The following is a 27,861-nucleotide window of genomic DNA, read 5'->3' on the forward strand; positions in this document are numbered from 1 at the left end:
CTATCTTAGGTTAGAAATTTGTTTCATCATTTCCTAAGCTGCATGGTGTACACTCTCTATTGACTCTGATACAAACTATCTTAAGTTACCTATTCGTTGAGGCTCCTAGTGTTTCCTTTAATTGAATTTTTAGACCAAACAAATCCATAAACCAACCAACCAGGCATGGCTTTGGTTTGACCACTTTCAATTTGAAGCAGTATTTCTTCCATCTGATAAATATATACTAATTGCCTATGATAGGACACAAAGCAGCATGGCAGCTAAAGCAAGGACTTGGGAGTAGATGGCCTGGATTAAAATCCTGTTTTAAGCTTATGAGCACTTTGAACATAGGGACATTATTTAAACTTTGAGCATCAATGTCTTTACCTATACAATGAGAATGATAACAATAAAATCTGGCTCATGAAGTTATTGTGAGGATTAAGTGAGTTCATTTGTGATATACATCTTTACACATATACTTGCCCAATGAACAGTAGCTACTTTTATCCATTATGTGCAAACATTATCCTAGGTGCAAAACTGAGTGCTTACAAATAAGAGATCAGGGAGATCTCACTGCTTTCACTCTATTAATGAATAAGATATGGCTCTTCTGTTCAAAGAATAAGAAACACTAGAGAATCAGACAAATAAGTATTTAAATCAAAGCAGCAGAAGGGAGTTTGGAGAGATGAACTGGAACATGAATTCGCAAATAGAAAGCACATTCCGAGGAGTATTAGAAATGGAGTGTAGGATATATTACTCTGAATTATTAAGCTATTTCAATTTTGTATTTGAGTTGTGAAAGTGCTAATGAATTAACTCTTTTGGAAATTGCTAGCAGTACTTCAGGGTTATTAACATTATATAATTGTGTACTTACAGAGTAATCAGTTTTCCCTGGAGGAATGAAGAAAACCACTATACTAGTTAGGTTAAGTGACTTTTCATTTCTAGTGGTATTAAGATCTACACTAGGAAGCAATGATGCTCTCTGAATAGAAACACATAAAAGAGCAGTAGGTCTGGAGTGAGAAAACCTGAGTGATGCCCTCTTCTCTTATTGACTGTATATTTAATCTTTGGATGTTCAAGCATTTCAGAAAATCAGAGATCCATTTCAATACAAAATTTTTTCTTTTTGGAATATTAAATGAGATGACTCAGGTAAAAGTTATTTGCAAAATCCAAAGTGCTATACAAGCTAAGGTGTTATCCTCTGAAAATGAAACTTAAAAACCCAAATTTAAATTTGGGTTTAAATCACTTTATAGTATAAATTACTTTATACTATCACTTTATGTTTCTCTCCTGGTTATATGCATTGCTTATTTTATTCTCATTAAATCGTTAAGAGTGATCAGTATGAATATTATTTTTCTTATTTTGAAGATGACAAAACTGGGATGTGAAGAATTTAAATTATTTTACCATTAGCATGTGCCATGCAGTAACTGAAGAAAATCCAGAAAGCAAAGTCTTAAGATATAAACTTCAAGCATCTCAACATACACAGACTGCTTCTTTATTATTTTCGGTAGTCTTCAAGATGTGTTGACATACTAATAAGAGAGAACATGTCGCATTCATCCTATATCCTCTCTACCTACCCAAAGAGTGGTTACCATTAGGCACATCCAGGATACCTGTGGATGACTATATATTGTGAAACACTGTAATCAGCCAGAAAATCATGTGACTCTCATGCACCTGAGTCTCTTGTTTTATACTCTTTTCAACAAATTTTTAAACTTTGCTAAATTTTTTCAGTGAAGATATGTTTGTATAATTAGGTAAGATAAAAGATTATACTTCTAAAATACTACTACTACTACCATAATTAATTATTAACTGAGTGGAATTGTGAGAAGTATTCACAATCAATAGTCATTCACTATTTCAACATGAAATACTTAGAAAAGTGTCCATTCTTCAAAAAGTGTCAATCCCAAGTGTAATTATTGAAAGTATTTTTTTCTTCAAAAGTTGAATCAAGTAATATTAGAGTTTTAAAGTATTTTAAGGTACTTTAAAAGTATTATTTAAAAACGATGTTAGAGTTTATAAGCGCTCAAATAACCTTCAAAATGTATGAAAAGCAATGAGAATTTGACCCACTACATATCAAACATTATAAAGCTATATAAATAAAATCAACATGTCCACTGATGTGTTTGTATTACTACATAAAAATGAAGATTTTCTTAGGTTATTAGGTATTTTAAGGTTGTTGGAATCAATAGAAACTTCTGTTTAAAAAATATAAAGAATATAGGGTTGGATCACACTCCTGATGTTAAAATCAAGACTGTGTAATGACTAAAAGTTTACTCAAGAGTGCTTGGCTATAAAGTCAACATACAAAAAACCATTGCATTCCTATATACTATCAATGAAATTTCAGAAAATGCAATGAAAAAAACAATTCTTTTTGCAATTGCAACAAAAAGAATAAAATACCTAGGAATAAATTTAACAAAGGATTTGAAGGACCCATACACAGAAAACTATAAAACATTTTTAAAAGAAATTGAAGAACACAAAGAAATGGAAAGACATTCCATGCTCATGGATTGGAAGAATCAACATAGTTAAAATGGCCATATTACCCAAAGCAATATACAGATTTAATGCAATCCCCATCAAAATCTCAATGGCATTTTTTAAAGAAATAGAACAAAAAATCATGAGATTTGTATGGAATCACAAAAGACCCCGAATAGCCAAAGCAATCCTAAGAATAAAGAACAAGTCCAGAGGTATCTCACTCCCTGACTTCAACTTGTACTACAAAGTGACAGTAATCAAAACAGTCTGGTATTGGCAGTAAAACAGACACATAGACCAATGGAATAGAACTGAAAACCCAGAAATAAACACACACATATATGGGCAGATAATTTTCAACAAAGGAGCCAAAAACATATAATGGACAAAAGAAAACCTCTTCAGTAAATGGTTCTGGGAGAATTGGAAAGCCACGTGCTTCCAATTTGGTACTGCTGTCACCATATACCAAAATTAACTCAAAATGGATCAAAGACCTAAATATAAGACCTGAAACAATAAACTACATAGAACAAAGCATAGGTACTGAATTTATGGACCTTGGGTTCATAAAGAATTTTATGAATTTGGGAAGGGTAGTAAAAGAAAAAATAAATTAACGGGACTATACCAAACTAAAAAGATTCTGCAAAGCAAAAGAATTCATCAACAAAACAAAGAGGCAACCAACTGAATGGAAGAAGATATTTACAAACGATGACTCCAATAAGGGACTGATATCCAAAATATATAAAGAACCCATACAACTCAACAACAAAAAAACAAACAAAAAAATTTAAAAATGGGCCAAGGACCTAAACAGACACGTTCCAAGAAGACATACAAACAGACAACATATATAAGAAAAAATGCTCAACTTCACTAGCTATTAGGGAAATGCAAATCAAAACTACAATGAGATACCATCTCACACCTGTCAGAATGGCCATCATCAAAAAGAAAAATAATAACAAGTGCTGGAGAGGCTATAGAGAAAAAGGAACCCACATACAGTTCTAGTGGGACTGTAAACTGGTATAGCCACTATGGAAAAAAGTATGGAAGTTCCTCAAAAAATTAAGAATAGAATTACCATATGACCCAGCAATCCTTCTCTAACCAGAAAATCTGAAAACATTTACCTGTAAAGATGTGTGTACCCTGATGTTCATTCCAGTATTATTTACGGTGGCCAAGACATGGAAACAACCAAACTGTCCTTCAATAGATGATTAGATAAAGAAGATGTGGTATATATACACAATGGAATACTACTCTGCCATAAGAAAAAAGGAAACACTGCCATTTGTGACAACATGGATGGATCTTGAGCTTATTACTGTGTTTCCCTGAAAATAAGATCTAGCCAGATCATCAGCTCTAATGCATCTTTTGGAGCAAAAATTAATATAAGACCCGGTCTTATTTTAATATAAGACCTAGTATAATATAATATAATATAATATAATATAATATAATATAATATAATATAATTAATATAATATAATATACCGGGTCTTATATAATATAACATAAGACCAGGTCTTGTATTAATTTTTGCTCCAAAAGACACATTAGAGCTGATGGGCCGGCTAGGTCTTAATTTGGGGGAAACATGGCATGCTAGGAGAAATAAGTCAGACAGAAAAAGTCGATTACCATATGACTTTATTCAAATGTGGGATATAAAACTAAAAACAACAAAAGAACAAGACAAACAAAGAAAGAAAAATTCATAGACACAGACAACAGTTTAGTGGTTATCAGAGGGCAAGTGGGGAGGAGAGTAGTAGATGAGGGTAAAAGGGGATCAAATATATGGTGATAGAAGGAGAACTGACTCTGGGTGCTAAACACACAATGTGATATATAAATGATGTACTATAGAAATGTACACTTGAAAAATACGTAATTTTACTAACCATTATCATCCCAATAAATTTAAATAAATAAATAAAAGACAAATATCTAACTCATAATGTCCTAAATGAAAAGCTTGTGAAAATCACTAGGTACTGCAAGCTATATGTGTACTGAAACATAAAGAAAATCTTGTTCCTTTTGAAAAAAAAGTATTTGACAAAAGCTCTGATATAATAAAAAAGCTCCAAAACATACTAATATTTCTTAATTTGCATCACATAATAGTATTAAACAGAAACATGATACACAATTGGCTGGCTTGATTGGGAGATTGATTACATTAAGCAAATAAGTAAATATATTGAGACGACTGTTAGCCTAAATCAGGACTGTGGTTCCTAGTCTGAGTGTGATGAGAAGTTACAGGAAAGTTTATATGAATAAACAGTATTTCTACATTTACAGCAAAGCCTTTGCTTAGATATTTATGTTCCCCATCTTGGATTTTCCTTTCTGGTTCATTTGTTGCATTTTAAGAGTCTATTCTCACTTTCCTCTTTCTCTCCTCTTTCCCATTCCCTTCCTTCCTTTCCCTACAGTCTTTCCCCTTTTTGAATTCTTCCCTTCCTGCTTTTCTCTTCCCATTCTTCTTCCCTTTCCTCTTTCTACCTCTTCCTTTCACTCTTCCCTCTTCTTCTCTCTTTATTTCCATCCTCCCTTCTCTCTGTTTCCCCTTATACTCTCCTCCCCTTCATGGAGGGACCTGTGTCAGAGACCATGAAGCAGGGTGGCAGGCAGGTAAGGAAGCAGGAGATGGAAGATCATCTCTAGACATCAGTGCTCCTGGTGGCCAAGAAAGCAGGGCGGTGAGGGGATGGGTGAAGAGGCGACAGGGTGCCCAGCAGCAAAGAAATGGGATAGCAGGCCGTGGGTCAGAAGGATTTTGGGTGTGGCAGTGACCAAGGGGGCAAACGGGAGGTAAGTGAAGAAAGAGAGCCCATGAAGGAGGCCTCTGATCGCTTAGGAAGCTTAGAGTGAGTGCAGAGGCCATGAAATGACGTGGCTGGCTTGACTGGGATATTAGTAACATGGATCAAATAAGTAAAATGATCAGTAAGTAAAAATACTGATTCTAATGTGAGGAGGGATTTTTCAATGTTAGAGAAGTGTTAGAGAGTCATAGAAAGGGAGAAACTAGAAAGAAACCTGAGGTGTTAAGTTGGAATCTCACATATCAATATGAACTCTTGGATTTTATATTTTAGTAAATAGGCACATATAGACATAGGTTTAAATGTGTGGGTAACCCTTTCAGTTCAAAAGAGACAGATAAATTGGAGTTGAGAATGGAGGAGAATCACTTGATATTTTCCCAAAATTCTCTTCTTCCTACTGATCTTAGAGACATGTTTTCTTTATTTTAGTTGTTGGCATTAAATTCTAACTCAAGAAGGGAAGAAATAGCATAGGAGATCAAACTTGAATCCTTATTTTGTCATTTGCCAGCTACAGCTTGGGTTTATTTGAAACGTTAAATGAGATGAAACAGATAAAGTATCTGCGTTTTGATAGAATGAAGTTAAAACTATATATGCGACCTGATTTTCAAGTACATACCACCTCTTTAGTTCACACAAGTCTAGAGTTACCTGAAGGAGAGTTTAGTAGCGCGGTTTTACTTTGGAGGAAATGAGGCTTAGGGAAGAAGTTCAATGACTTGATAAAAACCCAACAGCTAGTGAGGAGCAGAACACTGGACCTGCGCCCAAGCTGCCTTATCACTAATCCAGCAGGAAAGAACCTTATTAATTTTAATTTAATCTCAATATTTTCTGAACAAAGAAAGGCCTTTTGCTGTATGATTTAATAATCCTAATTTTTTATTATTTAGTTCATTAAACACATCTATGGCAAGCATAGGATAGCTTTGAGGATCTCTAAATGTGAATAAATCCCCTTGCTAAACTTTATTCTACAATTCAACTTATAATACCCCAAAAAATGATGATAGGAAAAAACGTTGCCTTCAGTATACCAGAATGAAAAAAGTCTAAACTGGCATTCTGGGGTTTTTTCCTTATCAAAGCAGTACACAGGCAGCGCATTCTGACCTATCAAATTGGAGACGTGTGGGCTATTGAGGTGTTGTTATGAGAAAGTGTGAAATAAATTTCCCATTGAAAACATGTTGATAAAATGTTGGCAGGTAAAAGCTCTGTGGTATAGAAAGAAAACGTCTTTGAAAATATCCAAGTGAATGGTCATGTTTTAAGTTAACAAGTAGTTGCCTGAAGCCTCCCTTGGTATCTGTAAACTGCTCATCTTGCAGACTGCGTTAGGAATTGGATTTGTAAAGCAAAAATGTCCTATGGCACAGAATAAGTGCAAAGATGTACCCAAATTTTTAATGTCTTATATAATCTTGTTTTGATATAAACAATAGACTCTGATCTTATAATAAGATCCAATTAATACGAGGGTGACAACTGCTATGTCAAGTAGGCAGAAGAATATAGCATGCAGTTTTCACCTTTGACCAAAAGCTTATTATCTTTGCATGAATTTCTTCGCTTTTATCATCAAAGCACATTAGTGCAACAAAAGGAATAAATAAGATGGTTCAGCACAATAAATAAAGACATGGTACAGGAGGTTAACAATATGCTACAGTAAAATACTATCACCTTTCACTGATTAGCATACATTTGGAAGGTATAAAAAGTACAATTGCGTAACACAAAGAAGGAAAACTTAATGAGCCAGTATTTAGAATTAATAGTGATACAAACCTGAAGAAATTTCTCACGTTGAGAACAAAAAGATGTCTCAAATATTTCTCTCTCTCAGAGAGAGACAGAAAGACAGAGAGACAGAGAGAGAGAGAGAGACAGACAGAGACAGAGAGAGAGAAATACACAATGTATAATCACTATAATAATTAAGCTCTAACAATCTCCAGTTATCATTCCAATAATCATTTTACATCTATCCATCCGTCTATCTGTCTGTCTATCTATCTATCTATCTATCTATCTATCTATCTATCTATCTATCTATCTATCATCTGTTTATAACTAATTTTCTCTCTCATGGGAATGGTTTTGCCCTTCTTTCCATGGTTTACACTTGCTCTATGGGACGGAGGACACAATTTCACTTATATCTCTTCCTGTTCACCCTCCTCAGGAGGAAAAACTGATACTGTCTGATACTGTTCTCCACTGAACTAGAAAATGACCAGGTTACATTTTGTTAGAAGCTTTGTACTGCCCCGTCCAAGTACCTGTCCAGTTTGTCCTCTTTCTTTCACCCCTTGTCTTTGTATTGTACGCACATCCAAAAGCCTGTCTTCTCACAGAAAAGCTAAATACACTCTATTCTCCATCTACCAGTGACCTCTGCTAGTGACCAAGTGGGAGGGAACATTAAGTAAAGCAATAGACCAGTGTTTGCTCCACACAGCTAACCAATCTGCATTTAAAGAAGTCTCTCTTAAACCTCTGTCCTAAGAAACATTTTCAAACTAACCTTTCCTGAAGCATCTTTTGCACTTCAGTTGTAGTGAGGGGGTCTGAATTGTTATCAATCACATTTTGGGTCAACCTCTTTTAAAAGAAGTATCTAAAAATCTATTTGATTATAGATTTGCCTATGAATAACTTCCCTAGCCATGCACATCAGAAGGTAAGAGAGGTAAATGGGGAAACTCAAGCACTCACAAATCTGCACGAACACACACCTCATAACACACACACACACACACACTGGTTTGATAACAGTATTCTTTATTTTACTCTTTGATTCTTTACTTCCATTCCTTTCTTTAAATTCTCTTCTCTGATTTCTTCTTTGCCTCAATGTGTAACTGCCTCTTCTCTTTTCTATACATATCTTATATCTCTCTTTCTCTTTCTCTTTTCTTTTTTTTCTTTTTAAGTGGAAGCTACAAGAATCAGCTGAGCTTTTCCTTAAAAATCTCCTACTGTGTTCTCCAAGAGGTTATAGGGATTTAAAGAGGGTTACAGTAATATCTGTACTCATCCATTTGTTAAGCTGGATTGGGTATTTATATCATTATTTTTTAAGTAGTACATACATGGTAAATATATTCTTTGTGTTTGATGTGTCACATACACACATGCACACTGTCATATATATAGTTACATATAAAAGGAAGGAATTTACTGCACAGTTTTGATTTTTGAAAATTTAAAGTAGAACTACCCCAGAGCATACTAAAAGACCTGTGTACCTAAGATGGACAATGGAGTTTTTCGAAGAGCCTTCATGGGGATGACCATGAAGTCTGCCTCAGATACAGTATCCCAAGGGTCCCCCACCTGCTTTCTGGAAGCCATCTGCCTTCAGAGAACTTTCAACCTAATTGTACCTGACACATTCATAATGCCATCAGACTGCCAGACTTAACATATGAGATTTAAAGAGATACTCTATAAGAAGACTTTATTCTAATCAGTAAGGAATCTGAAAAGTATTGTTGTGATGAACTAACCTAAAATATGATTCACACACAAAAAAGCTACTAATGATTCTAGCTTTAATTTTTTTGAATAACCTTTTTGTAGGCAAGACCAATGTACTATATTCGAAAAAATAATAGTAATAATCAATAAATAACAAAAAAGTAGAATAATTTATGTCTTATAAAACAAATGTAAAAAAAATAAAACAAAGAGGAAAATCTGGATGTTTTAATATAATGAAAGTAAATTCTGTCTTTTCTGTTCCAGTTTATTCAACAAATATTTCATTTGAAAATGACTTGAGAGTCATAGCTGGTAACTACAGAGAAGTTCAAACACTTAGATTATGGATATTTTATTATTATTTCTATGTGATCCTAGTCTTAAAAAGCCCAGTGAAAAGTAATATACACAAACTGATGCACGTAAAACCCTGTGTTACACGTCATTCTCTATGTGCAGTCATAATAGAACATTTTGATATCAATGCCTGCCTCGTCCTCATCGTACACAAAAGGATTCCTCTGTAAGTGAACATTATTAGCTGGAAAAATTTTTCAAGTGGATCAGTTTCTCAGGAAGGCTAGTGAGTCCATAACCCACTCAAAGTTTTCATTTGGAACTAAAAGAGGCCAAAACAAATAGTAAGGTGAATTTGCACTTAAATAAGTAAACCTCTCCAGCAGATTTTAACCCCAAATTAACCCCATAGTATTGTTTAATTATTTTTCTATAACAATATCATAGTCACATAACCTCAATTTTGTCACATTATGCCTTTATGGTATCCATTTATTTGGCACAGAGGTTGCCAAAAACATGTATACACAGTTTAAGAAAGGAAAACTGTATTAAAATTGTAATACTCAATATATACCGATAGCAAAAGATAAATACACGTCACGTTTGACTTCTGCAATTACAAGAGGTGCTCAAAGTGGTTACCATCAGCGTCTAGACACTTCCGATTACAGTGAACTACTGCTTGAGCAACGTTGACTAAAGTGTCCCCTTGTATATATTTTTTGGTACCCCTGGCATGTGAGATATGCAACTCACTTAACAAGTCTAAAAACTTCTGGAGATTTTAAACAGGACTAGACACATGACAGAGTAATCTGATTTACTTTATGTACTTAATACGCAAATTATTTTGGCCACAGAATCCTACGGTCATAAAATATATGGTATTTTTGTTCCATTTCTATTTTCTTTCTCTCTTGGATAAACAACTGAAAACTCTTTGAATACCATTTACACATTTTAATAAAGAAGAAATAAAACCAATTTACTAACCACATTACATAGTTATCAGAGAAACTTGTAAAAAAAATAAGAATTTTAAAGAGTTATTAACTTTGGTGACTCTGAAGTGCTTCATAAAGGATAGAAACTAAGAAAACAATATAAATTCACCAGCATTGAGTACACAATCATTAGTTCTCCTGTAAAAGCCAGTGTGCTCACCTGACATTCAACAGGAAGGCCAGTGACAACCAAAAGGCAGATAGCGTTCGAGAGCGTCCAGAATGTAGCTCTCCAAGCACTGCTGCTGGCAGAGAGAGACAGCAAAATATTCCGTGCACTTTTAAGACTTGGGGATCATTACAGGGAAATAAATGACATGAAATCTATTTTATTCAGAACATAAAGCTGATGTACTAGAAAGTGAAATGAGGAAGACACTGGCTCACATATTTGAAGGTAAGTGTGTGGAAAAGGTGTTTATTTTTCCCTTATGAGAAAGTGAATACTTTCAGAGGCTAGACTAACTTTTTTACTGGTGGTGGGGAAAAAGAAAACATGAGACTTATTTCTTTATAAATAGTTCTACTGATAAGAGAGAGCTTTAATCCTAGCACTGCTGCCCAAGCATTGATCAATGATTTATGGAAAATCCTTAAAGCCAGCTTCAACCTTCAAATAAACATGCATTGTTAGGTCTTTTCCCAAATAGTTATATGGCTTCTGTATACTCACCAGTACACACAACATGACTGGAAAAACTTGTTGGGGCGTTCCAACATATATGTTTATAGAGGAAGGGCAGGCTGCCATAGGTAACAAACATGGGGCATGTAGCGGTGTTTTCATTCAAAATGGTATAGGAAGACCTAGGAAAATAAAATAAAAGCACATGAAAGGAAACTCTTCAGAGAACTGATTAGTTATATTTGCTATAGTAATGCTGCAACACAAACTATCACAAAGCTTTAGCGGTTTAAAGGAATAAATTACGGTATCTTTTCTTCCTCTCACTTATGAATGTGTAAGTTAAATGTTGCTCTTTTGTGCGTGGCTGGCCTCAGCAGGGCTTTGCTGTAGGAAACAAATTTAATTTAGGTGTTCTCAAGTGTCTCTCCATTCCGGGACCAATTGCAATGTTGAGTGTGCTCTTCTCATGGTGGATGCAACAAGGACAAGTGGCAAAGTGGAATCACTCAAGTATATTTACAGCTTCTGCTTGAAATAAGTTTGCTAACATTCAGTGCCCAAAACAAATCACTGGCCAAACCCAAAATCACTGGTGCAGGAGAAAGTACCCAGATTATTATAGAGAGAGGCAGAGTCACATGGCAAATAAATTCATTGTTTTAATTTATTTTTATTAAATTTATTGGGGTGACATTGGTGAGTAAAATTATATAGGGTTCAAGTGCACACTTTTTATAATGCATCATCTATATGTCACATTGTGTTCTCACTACCCAGAGTCAGTTCTCCTTCCATCATCATATATTTGATCCCCCTTACCCTCATCTACCACTCCCCTGCCCCCTTACCCTCTGGTAACCACTAAACTGTTGCCTGTGTCTATGAGTTTTTGTTTGTTTGTCATGTTTGTTGCTTTCAGTTTTATATCCCACATACTACTCAGCCAAAATAAAAGATGAAATACTGCCACTTGTGACAGCATGGATGGATCTTGAGAATATCATGTTAAGCGAAATAAGTCAGAAAAAAATTGAGAACTTCATATGACTTCACTCACAGATGCATTTTCGTGTATCGTAAAGAGAGAGGACTGGTGAATGATGATTCAATCTACACTAAGTGCTGGTGATAGAATTGCCAAGATTTCCTGAGGGGTGAGATAATCCCCAAAGGGCACCATGAATACATGGCAATGATAACAGACCTGATTTCTGCCTTGCTGTGAAGATTAAATGAAAAGATAATGGATAAATGTAACTTATTTTCATCCACAAAGTATTAAGGCCTTGAAAATAAAGATTTATAGAAAATACTTGAAAATAAAGATTTATAGAAAATACCAGTTGTTTAGATGGCTTTATACTCTTTTTCTTTTTCTTTTTTTGCAGCAAAGTGTTATTTTAAAAGCAAACTCCCTAACTTTTAAGGTAAGAGTGTCCAATTTATAAATATATTTCTATTATCAGAAGCATCTATTCTGCAAAAGTGAATCTATAATTTCCTTGCTAAATTGAGCGCAACAAGTTAGTGGAACAGAACTGCAAATTCATTGTAACAATTCTGTCATTTTTCATCACCATATTTTACCCACCATGTGATGTTATTTTGGTCATCAGCATCTAACTGAAAACCCAGTGTTATGCCCATTGCAAACACTCTCAGAGGAGGCGAGTCTGATGCACGTAAGAATGATGGTTATTGCTATCACTAATTCCAAGCAGGAGTACAGGCATAACAGGAAAAAAATAGTCGTTTCAGGAAAAACAATTTCTTCAATAGTCTATTAAAATGAAGCAAGGGAAAAATTCCTTAGCTGATATGGTAGAATATCAAGTAAGTAAGTAAAAGTCAAAACCAATGACTACTGCTTACCGCTCCTAAGGTACTATCAGGTACTCAATAAATGATTGTGGGAGGAAAGAAGGAAGGGAGGAAGAAAGGATGCATTTTTTTATATGTATCTGTGCCCCTAAAACAATGAAGACTTGTGTGTATGCCTACAAAAATCTAAGCATGCTCAGTTCTAATAGCCATTTAACATGATATTTAGAAATTTAAAAATGAGGAAAGATGATAAAAGACGTTCTTAAAAATGGTCTGATTCTTAAATGTACACCATAGAACATGATCTTGAACAAGTCATAAATTTGCTTACGTCCTGTCTATACTACTCTGTATCTATCTGTGTGACCTAATGCAACAACCAAGATATTGGCTAGCTACTGCTCATGCTCTCTGCGCTGCTTTTAGTGCCTCTAACATCGTGGGCCTTTGTGATTCTCCTTTTCTGGTATTCAAAAGAGACAAATAATTTCCAGATAATTGTATTTTACTTTTATAGAAAGGAAAGAAAGAACATTAGATTTGGAAGGTGATGCTCAGGGTTTGAGCCTCAGAGCTCTCAATTACTAGGTTCGTGATAATGTTGGGCAAGTCACTTAAATTCCCCATGCTTACATGCACTCTTTACTAAAATGGGAATAAAGATACTTATGTTATCTTCCTTAGGGTGACAAAACATTCCAAAGACAGTACTTTAAAAGCTCTTGGCAGATTGTAAGCCACTGTTCAGTTGCAATTGTTATCATATTGCAACACAACTTTTTGCCTTTGGTCAGGATTCTGAATGCTTTAATATAGCAGTGTTGACACCCAATTCAGCTCTAATGACAAGAAAATCCAACTCTTACAGAAGAATAAAATGAATTTTATACCATACAATCACACATTTGGAACCTGTGACTTTTAATAATAACATGTGAGGGAAACATTCATTATTGACTAGAAATAACTTATTTCAACCGTTAGCCGTGGTAGAGTTCATGTTGAGTGCTAAGACGCTGACATCAAACAGAAAAAGAGTAAATACAGTGAGCTCTATTCTAGCACAAGACATCCATCAGCATGGTTTATTTGCAAGGCACTGTATTATTTCTTCTCAATCAGCAAGTTTAAGGTAGGCTTTTTTACAGCAGGAAGTACTGTACAGCCATTTGTCTCCCTCTGCACTGCTCACCTCTTTGTCATTCACAGTAAGTCTAATCTATTTTAAGGCCACTTTTCTTTTAACCCACAGGTCTGGTTTAATACTCAAAAGTCACCCTTAGGTTAGAGGAAATAAACCCAGTTATTGGAATCTAGGGGAGTTATCCTGCTTTCATGAAGATCTCAGCTTTAGTCAGATAAATGTCTTCAGATGCATCTGTGCAGAGCACAATCAAGTGAGATGAGGCCAGTTAGGAGATTACATTTCTATGCTCCCTTCCCAACAGATAACTTTATCCAGGGACCTATATCCTCCTCATTTCTCAGCAGGAAAAAGAGTGTTAAGACTTTGAGCCTAATAAAATGTATAGCAAAGCAATTTTATGGATAAGACAAGAACTGGTTTTGTGGGGGGCTGGGGGAGAGCATTATGTCCATCCGAATTACTTTAAGAAGGTCATTATGCATTAGTATCAAAGATCTTCCCCTGGAAGTACTGTATAAAATGCTGGGATTACCAATAACAACAAAAGATTGAACCTTAAACCAGGAGGAAAATCAGGGTTTCCAAATAAGTCTGATACAAGTTAAAGAAAGAGGAGGTGACAAGACATTTGAAATTATCTTCACTGCAAAGTCAAACGCTACAAACACACAGATATGCCTGTTAATCAGTATTATGCAAAATGCAAACTAACAAAAATAAAAAATAAAAACCTACAGTAATAAATATGACCAATGACAATACACACAGTCATAGATTTCCATATGGTGATTGCAATGCATTTTGGACATTCTGATCAGTAGAAAGGGAAATAAATATGTTGAGAAACAATTTTGAATTTTATCTAGTTTAAATACACAAATATACAAAATGATTTTTTTTTTTATTTCCAACTAAAAGCATATTTATATTGTAATCCTATCATTAATAAAGGTCTTTTTTGTACTAAAAAATTCAGTATATGATTTGGGGATTTCAACAACAAAATGGTTTTAATAAAGGTTTTGAAGTAATTTTTAGTTTCCTAGTTATTTCAAGTAACTTATATACTTACCAAAATTTAAATTGTACCAAAATTTTCAGAGATTTCCTCTAAATTATTTCTAAGAATTTAGCTAATTCCATACCAGGTAGACTACAATAAAAATAAGTCTCTCTTAAGTGGTTTAACCCACTTTGAATGTTACTTTTATTCAACAAAGAAGTATTAAGCACTAGTACAAGGCCTTCCAATGGCAAGCATACACCCAACTGGATGATTTTTAAATAAAAGATATTAGAGAATTTGGAGAAATTGATACATTCAAGTAATTAAGATGGATAGTTATAGTCTCTCCTCCTCTCCCCCTAAACCCATATCAATGTATGTTTTCAGAATTCAAATCAAAATATATTATTTGGACGCTTTTCGAAGTGAAATTCCCTCCACATAGTTTACTATTTTATTCTGTGGAAATAGTCTGTATCTCCTTGACAATAAGTGCATCACGGGGATTTTCAGACTGACTTGAAATACTAGGGGTTTAATCTTGTTTCCACCACTTACTGGCAACATGACTTGCTGCTCATGAAAAATGAAGATAGCAATACCGCTGTTATGAGGATTTAATGATGTAGAGCACTTAGTACATAATCTAGTATATAATACAGGGTTATTCAGTATCAGTTTTATTACGGATATTGGTGTTTTTACATTTTTCATATATATAATATTTGATGAATAATATGAATCTGGCTTTGTTTTTCTGTTTTTTGTTTTTGTTTTTAATAATTCCTATTCTCGAGACAGTTTATTTTATGTGCTTCATTCTCATTTTTTATGTTTCCCTAATTCCCACAGCACCCACAGGAAGAGCCCACTTAGCTTTTGGCATACCCTCAGCAAGTAGCATGTCATATTATTGAGATGACTGATGGTACTCTATGGGCAAATCATCCCAGAAAACAATTCGGCTTTATCTTGGAGGACTCTGGGGTGGCACAGATATTTCATCTTTTTAAATAGGAATAATGATCAAAACAATGGTCTGGACTCCCTGAAAAGTCTGTCTTGTGGTTTTCAATTATATCAAAGTGTTTGTAAAGTGCTGTGGAACTTGTCCAAAACAGAAAATACTGACTCTGTGCAAACCAATAGTGATCTCAATCAATTCCTCTTTCCTCTTCAAACCACTCCTCGGTAGAAGGCAGTCATAATTTTTATGGAGTTTTTGTCTCTTTATGTTATGGGGAGTTGAAGTGAAAAACATAGCAGGCACATGGGAGAAGCCACCTCCTGTTTTCTGACCAAGAGATTTAAATAGGATTAATCACATGGGAAGCTTCAGGGTTTCACTTCAAGATTAGGCCAATTAACAAAAGAGTTTAAGATATTAGATGTGGGCATGTGACATAGGTCTATCTAGTCAGACTGAATCTTACAACCTTTGGGGAGAATTCTGGAGTAGTATCTCCAATGAAGTTGCTGATTCAAGTTGTGAGACTTAAAACTGCTGTATTCCAGTAGCGAGAGCTTGGAAATTCTGACAGATCATTCCGTGCAGCCTGAGGATTAGATGCTATCGGAGGAAACAGAGCTCTATGTTGAATTTGGTTGGCATCTTCGAGTCATTGACCCAGTTCTTCTGGGAACTAGAGACCCCTCTGAGTTGGTCTGTCTTGTATACTATTATTTGCTAAAGCAGATTGTTTTAGGCTTTCCATAGATTACAACCGAGATATTCCAGAGTGACAGAGGCTCCTAAATCTATTGTATTTTAGATCACATGGTAGGTCATGAATCTAGCTTTCCTGGCCTGCTAGCATTGTAGCTTTTTTTCTCTAATTATTCATATCTTATTCACTGTTATGACTTGCCAGGACAGTGACGTGTGTGTGTGTGTGTGTGTGTGTGTGTGTGTGTGGTCAACTAAGGTTATAAATCACCCCAAAACTCTGTAGTTTAAAACAAAAATCATCTATTCTTGTTCACCCCTACAGATTGTCTTGGCTGTGCTCAGGTGCACGAATCTGCTTCAGGATGGGGGTATTTGAGTTTCTTGCTAAGAGCTGGGCACAGGTCTGTTCCTTGCATGTTCTCTCTAGGGTCCAAGCTAAAGGGATAATAGTCTCCTATGACAAAATCTTGTGACAACGAGATACAAAAGAGCAAGACCAACCATGAAAGTACATTTCAAGACTCTGCTGGTGTACTGGTGTGTTTGAATGCAGAAGTTACCTCAGTATGTTTTTTGGTGGATGCTGTAGGATGGGAAATTCATATGTCCTGAGAGGGGACATGTGTCAAATGCATTATAAAAGCCTCACCTCCTTGGTTTAAATGGTATCACCTCCATCCATCCACTTTTGTTAGGAACTTATGAGTCATTATTTACACTTTCCTTTTCCAATACATTTGCAACCCACTCTATGTTCTGAAATACCACTTCTGGAATCCATCCTAGAATGTCCTAGGTGCATTCACTTTTCTCTTTTTCAATTGCCCCCACTTAGTCAGTCTACCTTGATGTTTTGCAGTAGCCTCCTAACTAATCTCTCACGATTCACATGTGCGCCTCTGCAGTATACTTACAGTTAACTTATTATAATTTAAAAGAATTGAAATCTTAATGTCCAGCTTCTATTCCCAGCTTAGCCACTTATTTTATGACCTGAAGCAAGTCATTTTACCTCTTTAGATCTTTGTCTTCCTTTCTAAAATGGAATTAGCAAGATACCTAGTCATAAGGTTGTAAAGAGAAAATAAAATAAGGTAGGTAGAAGCAAGTGGAAGGAGAAGAATATATCCCCAACTGCTCTGTATAAAGGAAAGAATAGCCCTAAATACCTAAAGTCTGGAAGAAAGTGGGCTTGCTGTTATTGGAAAATCAAGATAGAAGAGAATTACAGTTCTTTCTAAAAAAGAAATAAAAAACAGTGAGGGAGTGTAAGGAAGAAGGACTATCATTGGTTGTCTATCTCCATAGAGCCAGACATTCTGTTAGACCGTGTATGTCACCTTATTTAATCATCCCATTTTTCTAGATAGAAGGAAAGAAAGGAACATTTATTTGAACAAAGGAACAAAATTCTGAATAGCCAGTTTTACTTTGCAGACACATGGCTCAACTGACAGGAACTTTGTAGGAAACCAGAGGTTTCAGAATTTTCCAGTAGAATTTCTCATTTCCTTGAGTTTGCATCACGTCTGCCACTAATTGGCTCTATTCTCCTTAGAAAGTGAGTTAACTTCTCTGGGCTTTGTTTTGGGTAAAAACAAGACAAGTTATGTTTATTGCCACATTCCATAACAATCATAGAATTATCTATATCACAATTTCTTTATCCAATTGTCTACTGATGGGTATTTTGGTTGTTTCTATACCTTGGCTATTGTGACTAGTGCTGAAATGAACATAGGGGTGTATAAATCTTTTTGAATTAGTGATTTGGACTTCTTTGGATAAATACTCAGAAGTGGAATTGCTGATAGCTCTATTTTTATAAGGTAGTTCTATTTTAAACTTTTTGAGGCACCTCCATACTGTTTTCCATAGTGGTTGCACCAATTTGCAATCCCACCAACAGAACACAAGGGTTCCCTTTTCTCCACATCCTCACCGACACTTGTTGTTTGTTGATTTATTGATGATAGCCATTCTGATAGGAGTAAGGAGGGATCTCATTGTGGTTTTTATTTGCATTTCTCTGTTGATTAGTGATGTTGAGCATCTTTCATATGACTATTGGCCATCTGTATGTCCTCTTTGGAAAAATGTCTATTCATGTCCTCTGTTCATTTTTTAATTGAATTGTTTTTTGGTGTTGAGTTGTATGAGTGTTCTAATAAATTTTGGATATTAACCCCTTATCAGATGTACCATTGGCAAATATCTTCTATTCAGTAGGATTTTTTTTGTTGTTTTATTGATGGTTTCCTTTTCTGTGCTATAACAAACTATCAGAAGAGAAATTAAAAAAACAATTCCATTTACAATTGCATTTAAAAAAACAAACCTAGCAATAAATTTAACCAAGGAAATAAAAGACTTGTACTCAGAAAATTATAAGATATTGAAGAGAGAAATTAAAGAAGATATAAATAAATCAAAACATATACCATGCTCATTGATACCATTTCCCCAAAAATAAGCCTTAGCCGGACCATCAGCTCTAGTGCATCTTTTGAAGGAAAAATTAAGATAAGACCCGGTATTATATTATATTATATTATATTATATTATATTATATTATATTATATTATATTATATTATATTATAAAGATTCAGTCTTATAGCAAAATAAGACTGGGTCTTATATTAATTTTGCTCCAAAAGACACATTAGAGCTGATGGTCCGGCCAGGTCTTATTTTCGGGGAAAAATGGTAGAAGAATTAATATAGTTAAAATGTCAATATTACCCAAAGCAATCTATAGATTTAATGCAATCCCTATCAAAATGGCATTTTTCACAGAACTAGAATAAATAATCCTAAAATTCAGATGGAACCATAAAAGTCCCCAAATAGCCACGGCAATTCTGAGAAAGAAGAACAAAGCTGAAGATATTACACTACCTGATATCAAATTATACTACAAGGCCCTAGTAATCAAAGAAGCATGGTAGTGGCATAAAAACAGACATACAGATCAATGGAACAGAATAGAGAGCCCAGAAATAAACCCATGCCTATACGGTCATTTAATCTAAGACAAAGGAAGCAAGAACATACATTGGGGTAAGGACAGTCTATTCAACAAACGGTCCTGGGAAAAATGAACAGATACAGGCAAAAAAATAAAATGACCACGTTCTTACACCATATACAAGAATAAACTGAAAATGGATTAAAGACTTAAATGTAAGACCCAAAACCATAAAAGTCCTAGAAGAAAATGTAATAAATAAACTCTCAGACATTACCTTAGTAATATTTTCACTGATATATCTCCTCAGACAAGAAAAACAAAATTAAAAATTAAAAAATGGGACTACATCAAATTAAAAAGGTTTTGCACAGCAAAGGATACCATCAACAAAAGAGAAAGACATCCCTTCAGTATTCTTGAATGAAAGGACAAAACTAAGGTTATAAGGCTTTTAAGCACTGATGAAAACCCTGCTTATATAAAACATACCATTTCACCCAAACAAAATGTACTTGTTCAGTAAAGCAAATATTTTCTGAGCCCTCATAAAATGTTCAAAAATAAGATGACCTCACAAATATTTCTACAGTAGAAAGCAACTTCAAGGGACTGAAGACCAATTCCCACTTCTCATTCCCTGGAGAAAGCAGTATAATAACTAACTGGTGAAATGATAACTCCAGTAGTTGTACTAGTCAGGGTAACTACTAGCTACCATGACAGAAAAACACAGAGATCTCAGCGGGCAGACACATAAAACTTTATTCTCACTCATGAAAATTCAACTCAGTCCAATGGAAACTCTCCTCTCGCTAATACGTGTGCCTGATTGGAAGTGATGACACTCACCTTCTCTCATTACTAATTTGCCAGGACTTAATTACAGGAACCAGTACATTTTTTAAAAGATTCGCATATGTAGGAAAACTCTGGGTTATTTTTTGAGCACTAATTATTTTGCCATAGGAGTGAAAAACACTGAGTTTGACTTCCAGCTCTGACCAAAGACTAACTGTGAGCTCTTCAGTGACTGCCAATCACTCTGAAGGCTTAGCTTTTTCAACTATGGAGATAATCACTGTTGCTTCTTTGGAACATCCTGAGGGTCAGGCAAGATATCGCCTGAAAGTGTTTATCCTGGTACTTGTCATATAATAAGCACTAAATAACTGGCAGTTGTTATCATGCTTACAGTTAAACATGTTTTTCCTGTTATTTCAAAGACACAGGTGCTTTAGAAGTTGAGAACTAAAATCTTTGGATAGAGCAAGATAGGGAGTGTAATAGAAGTGGGGGAAGGGGTGATCTACTTTGGACTGACTGGTCAAATGTTGAAAGGACATTCAAGTTAAGACCAGAATAGTAAGAAAAGAGCCTTCCAAGCCAATAAGAAATATTTACAAAAGCCTGGAAGCAAGAAATGACACAGGATCTTAGAGGAACTGAACCAAGTTTCCTAGTGTCTGAAGTTCAATGAGATAAAGTGGGTGAATAAAGTGACACAGGATATGACTGGAGAATACAGTACACTGAGCACAGGAACTAAAGATCCAGAGTTTAAACACTGATTGAGGAATTAATAGTAAATAAGAAGCCTCTTAGACTGGTGAGCTTTATACTATATTAGCTCTTCTTCTCAGAGTTACAGGCATAATAATATCTATTTACCATGTTTCCCTGAAAATAAGACCTAGCCAGACTATCAGCTCTAATGCATCTTTTGGAGCAATAATTAATATAAGACCTAGTATTATATTAATTATGTTATATTATATTGTATTATATTATACCCAGTCTTATATATTCTATTATATAAGATCGGGTCTTATATTAAAATGAAACCGGATCTTATATTAATGTTTGCTCCAAAAGACACATTAGAGCTGATGGTCTGGCTAGGTCTTATTTTCAAGGAAACACGGTATATGGAATATTACAATTTATTAAATACTTTTACAAGTATGATCTTCTTAAATTCTGCAAACAACCCTCTGATGTTACTAAGGCAGATAAGAATCCATCAAAACACATGAGAAATACATGCTCCGAGATGTTGACCAACCAACCAAGATCACAAAGGTAGTAAGAGGTACAAGAGAGGATTGTACAATCAGTAAAACTCTTACTTGCTTTGAGGTGTGGAAAGTACATACTAAGAAGTACCACACAGGCAATGTGTTTACTATATGCCAGCCCTTGGATGGGGTATAATATATACAAGTGTGATTCAAAAAGATCTTTAGCAATTACATTTGCAGTGATTTGCAATAAATTAGTTAATTTATTTCCTTTCTTCCATCATGCAATGTAAATCATGATAGTCTAGCATTCTAAATCAATCTTAATGGGAGGGAAAGTGACAGAAAATGCTTCTATTTTCAAGAACAGATCTGCTAGAAGAATAGAAAGATGTTAATGTGAAATATATTCTTAAAAAGTAATAATATCCAACATGGAAATGATATAGTGAGTACATATTACCATTATACTTTAACTATTACAATGGATCAGTCTAAGGCAAATGAAAGGATGCATTAATTAATGAATCACTTGTTAACTATGAAATCATTTACAAGTTTTGCTTTTAAAAAGAGCATTTAGAGCAAATGGTGACTAATATCTCATCTGGCCTATTCAGAGTACATAACAAATGCACAGAGGCTCCTTGACTAATAACGATGGGGTTACATCCTGCTAAATGCATTGTAAGTTGAAAATACTGTAATTTAAAAATAAATGCAATACACCTAACCTACTGAACATCAGCGCTTAACCTACCCTACCTTAAACATGCTCAGAACACTAACATTAGCCTACAGTTGTGCAATTACCTTGAGTTTCAGCTCAAGAGTAATCACCTTCCTCATCTCACCAGAAGCAGGAAACGTAGATGGGCATTTTGTAGACACGATGGAATGCAAAATACATTTAACACAATACCCAGAAAAGGCTGGCAACACAGTACATGGTAGAGTATCAGTTGCTTACCCTTATGATCCTGCACATGACCAGGAGATGCAGCTCACTGCCGCTGCCCAGCATCACAAGAGAGCACTGTACCACATATTGCTGGTCCGGGAAAAGGTCAACATTCAAAGTATGGTTTCTACTGAGTGCATAGAATTGGCACCATCATAAAGTCGAAAAATTGTTAAGCCAAACCAGCCTATGTTGGGGACCATCTATATATTTCTGCTCTGCCAGGGCTTTATAATAGAAATTTTTAAACCCAGCTAGAGCTAAGACACACAATTTATTTTTATTTTGGGGGATGGAAACTTTACTTTTTAAAAAAATTGTCACCAATTTCAGTAAAATTAAATCAGTTGTACAGATACTGGAAACCCAAATGATGTAAAATTTTAAATTAATTACATCAAGAAGATTCTCCATACATATGTTAGACACACACAAGAGAGAAGTAAAGCAGAACTGGGAGTTCCATGAGGATAGAGACACTGTTTTACTTGGTTCTATACTTACAGTGAACACTATGCCTGACACATCTCAAGGGATAATAAGCAATTAGTGAGAGAATTACTGACATATGAAAAACAAGATTGTGATATTCCTGCATAAAATTACCAGCTTCAGCTACTACTTAAAATGGTTTTGTGGGCTCCTTGATGCCTAGTCAACATTGACTTTTATTTTATATTCCATAGTATTTTCAAACACAAAGTTCTCCTTGGTTTTGTCATTAGGTGACATAATGAAAGAAGAATGTGTTTCTGATTCAGTCAGACCCAACGCTGGGCTTCACAGTTTTCTGGATCTTGACCTTGAGTACATTGCTAAGCTTATGAAACTCAATTTTCCCAGCTGTAAAGGGAGATTAATACATCTACATCCCACAATTGTATCAGAGACGTTATCAGGTACCAGAAACACATCTCACCATGTGGCGCTTAAATTCTAATAAGATCTAATAATATAACAACATAGGAATGTTTTAAAGTACCTTGCATGCAGAAGCTCAGAACTGAACCTCTCCCCCCTTCTGTTACTGCCATGAGCCACGCCTCGAGGTAAACTGGCTTATTATAGGACTTCTTTGGAATTAACAAATGGGCATTACTCATGTCGCCAATATATAAGAGGTCTCAGAGATAAGCATGCACCTCCTTGGGGACATGAAGGGCACTGGTAGAAAATAGGACATTACAAAGTCTTAATATATAAAACCAATGGTCCTCGACATCTGATAGAACATTGTTTTGAATGGCACAAATAATGCTCTCTACATGAGCAAAAGTTACATAAGATCAGTCATAGTTTGGAACTTCTGTCTCACAAACAAAATGATGTAGGTTTAATGCTATCAGTAAAACTGTGAACGACAGAGGGCAGCACTGGAAAATAGGGCATCAGAGAAGGCGAGCTGCAATTATACAAGTAAAACCGGCCTGTGTGTCTAGTTGACCTGAAAGGAAATGATACAGTAAAGTTTCTGACCTAAAATGGATTTTTAAATGAAAGTTGACAATAGCTGGCAAAACGCAGTCAGTGTCATATTAAGCCCCAAACTTTTGAAATTGTTTTGATATGTTTGATGAATCCAAAACCCTGGTAAGGTCACCAGTCCTTTTTCCCCCATGATATTGGTATTTATTGGATAATTCTCACTCAAGCAATAAACAAGTATGGTGCTCTTTATATCCACCTTTTGGAAAATGCAGTGCAGTTGTAGTCCCTTTCCTGCCCCAGCCACCTTGCAGCTTAGAGATTTTTGTTTGTGTTAAAAAAGCCTGCCACAACCAAGTTGAATGACAGTGATGGATACGACCAAATCACAGAACACACATGTATATACACTAATGCACTCATTCATTACTCACTTCCCCATCCATTCATCCATGCTTTTATTTGTACTCCTCTAATGAGGAAATATTTATTCAACATCTTCTATCACCAGTCACCATTCTAGATACTGGGGACAGAAAACATAGCTGGACTAAAACAATCCCTCATCTCTTGAAACTAAAAATTCTAGATGGGTAGAAATGAAAAATAAAAACAAGCTAATAAAACACATAAAATCAGTTAAGGTGTTATGTAAAGACCTAACGAGGGACTAAAAATTGGGGCAGCCGCCCTAGCAGGGGACAGTTCTTTAGATAAATGGTTGGAGAAGCCCCTTTAGGAAGATGGTATTTAAGATGAGACCAGCGGAGTAAAAAAGAACCAAACAATGGGTCAGGAAAAGAGCATTTTAGTTGGAAGAAGTTAGTTATTCAAAGGTCTTGAGGTGGAAAAGAATCTGGACTATTTGGGTAAGGGAGAGAACAGCGATGTATTTGGAGCATGGATAGCAATGGACAGTGACTTTAGACCAAATGGCTGTGACAGTTACAGGCTCCATTTATCAGAATACTACAGGCAGTAATAAGACATTTTGATTGCATTCCAAGTCCATGGGTGCGTAAGCAGCAAAAAAGCATGATAAGATTTCCATTTTCAGACTATCACTTGGGCTGCTGTGTAGAATGTAGGTTAATGAGAGACCAAGAATGAAGCAGGAAAACCAGGTAGGGGGCTCCTGTACGAGTCCAGGGAAGAAACAATGCTGACCTGTATGTGTTGAACAGGGTATAGTTTAAACAGAAGTCATGTTTTTAACAGATATAGAACAACTAAATTGGCATCATAATTGATAACGGCTTGGCATTAATTTTTTCTAATTCTTGCATTTTTTTCTATGTGGACATGGAGACCCAGAGTGTTGAATTCATGTCCCAGATCACAAAGCTAGTTCATGGCAGAACTATGGCTGTGCTACTCTGGAGCCCAATTCAGTCTTAAATTCAGGTAAATACAATCAAATGAGAAAACTGACTGTTTGTCATCATTAATCTTGCTGAGACATATTGGCATCAGAGGTAGAATTTAAATTCTCATCATTTAATTAATATAATGATGATGATATTGGCAGCAAAATTTAATTGCTGGTTATCATATGCCAGATTCTGTGCTAAGTTCTTGTTCAGCTGACCCATGCAACAATTCTATGACAAAGATTTAATAGTATGTCCATTCTACCAACTAGGTAACAAAGGCTGAGAGAGGTTTAGAAATTGGCCACAATACACAGAGTTAGTAAGTATAGACCCCACATATATTTTATTCTGAAAATACATTCTATTTTCCAATGATTAAAAGATCTATTATTTATTATTTATGCTAATCATACTAAAATTAAATAATATATTTATATAACGAAGGTTAAAAAAAATCACCTAAAATCTCACAATCCTGAAATAACCCCCCAAAATATTCATAGCTTACTTTCATGCTTTTCTTTATGCATTTACATGCATCTAGTTTTAAATAAATTAACTATATTTCCTGATTATCTGTTATGAACAATTTATATTTAATCAGTCATTCTGTAGTGTTCTCTTTTATTATTCATATTTTTCTCTAACAGTAAACGAAAATTAAGAGCCGTTTTCTATCTTTCCTTATCTTTTCATGTCAACTTAATACATACACACACACACACACACACATACACACACACACACACACACAATTATTTCCCAAGACTCAAGGGTAAATGGTCTTGTCAGTGTCTACAGTCCCAGGTCCTACATTAGCTGAGGTTTATCTGTTACTAAAGTTGGAGACAAGGTCTTGGGCATCCATACACATGCCAGTGAATCTCCTTGTAATACAGGTTGAAGCCAGAATCAGGAAGATGGTGCCCCAGAAGCCAACATCCAGCTCTTCCCCAGCTATTTCTCATCACAGAGCTCCATTAACTCAGAGAACTCTAAATTCATACATAAACTACAAGGTTGTTATACAGTTTTGTTTTGTTTTCAAAGTAGAAGGAAAGAAAAAACTCTGTTCAAACACTTTTTAAATATGACTTATAACTTTTAAATATTTAGACCTCCAATTTTACTCTTGCCCTATTCATAGTCCTCATATATGAAGGGCAAGCCTAGTCATGTGATCTTTCGATACTGTAAACACTGAATTCAAAACATGAGGTCTTTTTCAGCTGCTATTCACTTTTATTAGTATTGTGTAACCCTAATAAAATAGAAATTAACAGAGTATCTGACTCTTAGATGATCTAACATATATACTGAATTTTTCAAATAACAATACATAGTCTATAAATTCTTAAAACGTAACTATTTCATTATATTCTCCAGTCAATGATCCCTAAGAGTAGTCAATCATATGCTTGCTCTCTAAAAGAGTAATATGTTTATATGTTATGCCAAAACAAGTAATCCACTTAGAGAGAAAGGCAATAATCAAAAAATCTCTTTGAGAGGATCTAATACCTGTCCTACTCAAACTCTTCTAAAAAATTTAAAAAGTGACAATACTCCCTCACTCATTTTACGAGGCCAACATTACCCTGATACCAAAACCTGGCAAGGGTAACATGAAAAAAAGAAAATTACAGACCAATATCTCTGATGAATACAGATGCAAAAACCCTAAACAAAATTCTAGCAAATCTAATGCAACAATGCATTAAAAAGATTATTCATCACGACCAAGTGGTTTCATCCCCGGGGCACAAGGATGGTTCAACATATGCAAATCAATCAATGTGATATACAACATAAACAAAATAAAGGACAAAAATCATATGATTATATCAACTGATGCAGAAAAGGTGTTTAACAAGATACAACATCCATTTATGATTAAAAGACTTAATAAAATGGGTATAGAAGGAAAATACCTTGACATAATAAAGGCCATATATGACAAACTCTCAGCTAATATCATAATTAATGGTGAAAACCTGAAGCCCTTTGCTCTACATTCAGGAACATGATAGGGCTGTCCCCTATTACCTCTGATTTTCAACATAGTATTGGAAGTCCTAGCCAGAGCAATCAGGTAAGATAAAGGAATAAAAGGCATCCAAATAGGGAATGAAGAAGTTAAATTGGTACTTTTTGCAGATGAGTTGATGCTAAATATAGAAAACCCTAAAGATTCCACCAAAAAGCTATTAGAAACAATCAACGAATACAGTAAAGTTGCTGGCTACAAAATCAACGTACAAAAGTCCATTGCATTCCTATATACTAACAATGAAATCTCAGAAAATGAAATTAAAAAAAAAATTCATTTTGCAATTGCAACAAAAAGAATAAAATACCTAGGAATTAACATAACCAAGGATGTGAAAGACCTATACACTGAAAACTGTAAGACTTTTTTAAAAGAAACTGAAGAAGACACAAAGAAATGTAAAGACATTCCGTGTTCATGGATTGGAAGAATCAACACAGTTTAAATGGCCATATTACCAAAGCAATATACAGATTTAATGCAATTCCCCTATCAAAATCCCAGTGGCATTTTTTATAGAAATAGAACAAAAAATCATCAGATTTATATGCAACGACAAAAGATCCTGAATAGCCAAAGCAATCCTAAGAAAAAAG

The sequence above is a fragment of the Rhinolophus sinicus genome, chromosome 1 (assembly GCF_057876585.1).
Source record: "Rhinolophus sinicus isolate RSI-liver-muscle chromosome 1, RSI-T2T, whole genome shotgun sequence".
Classification (NCBI taxonomy): domain Eukaryota; kingdom Metazoa; phylum Chordata; class Mammalia; order Chiroptera; family Rhinolophidae; genus Rhinolophus; species Rhinolophus sinicus.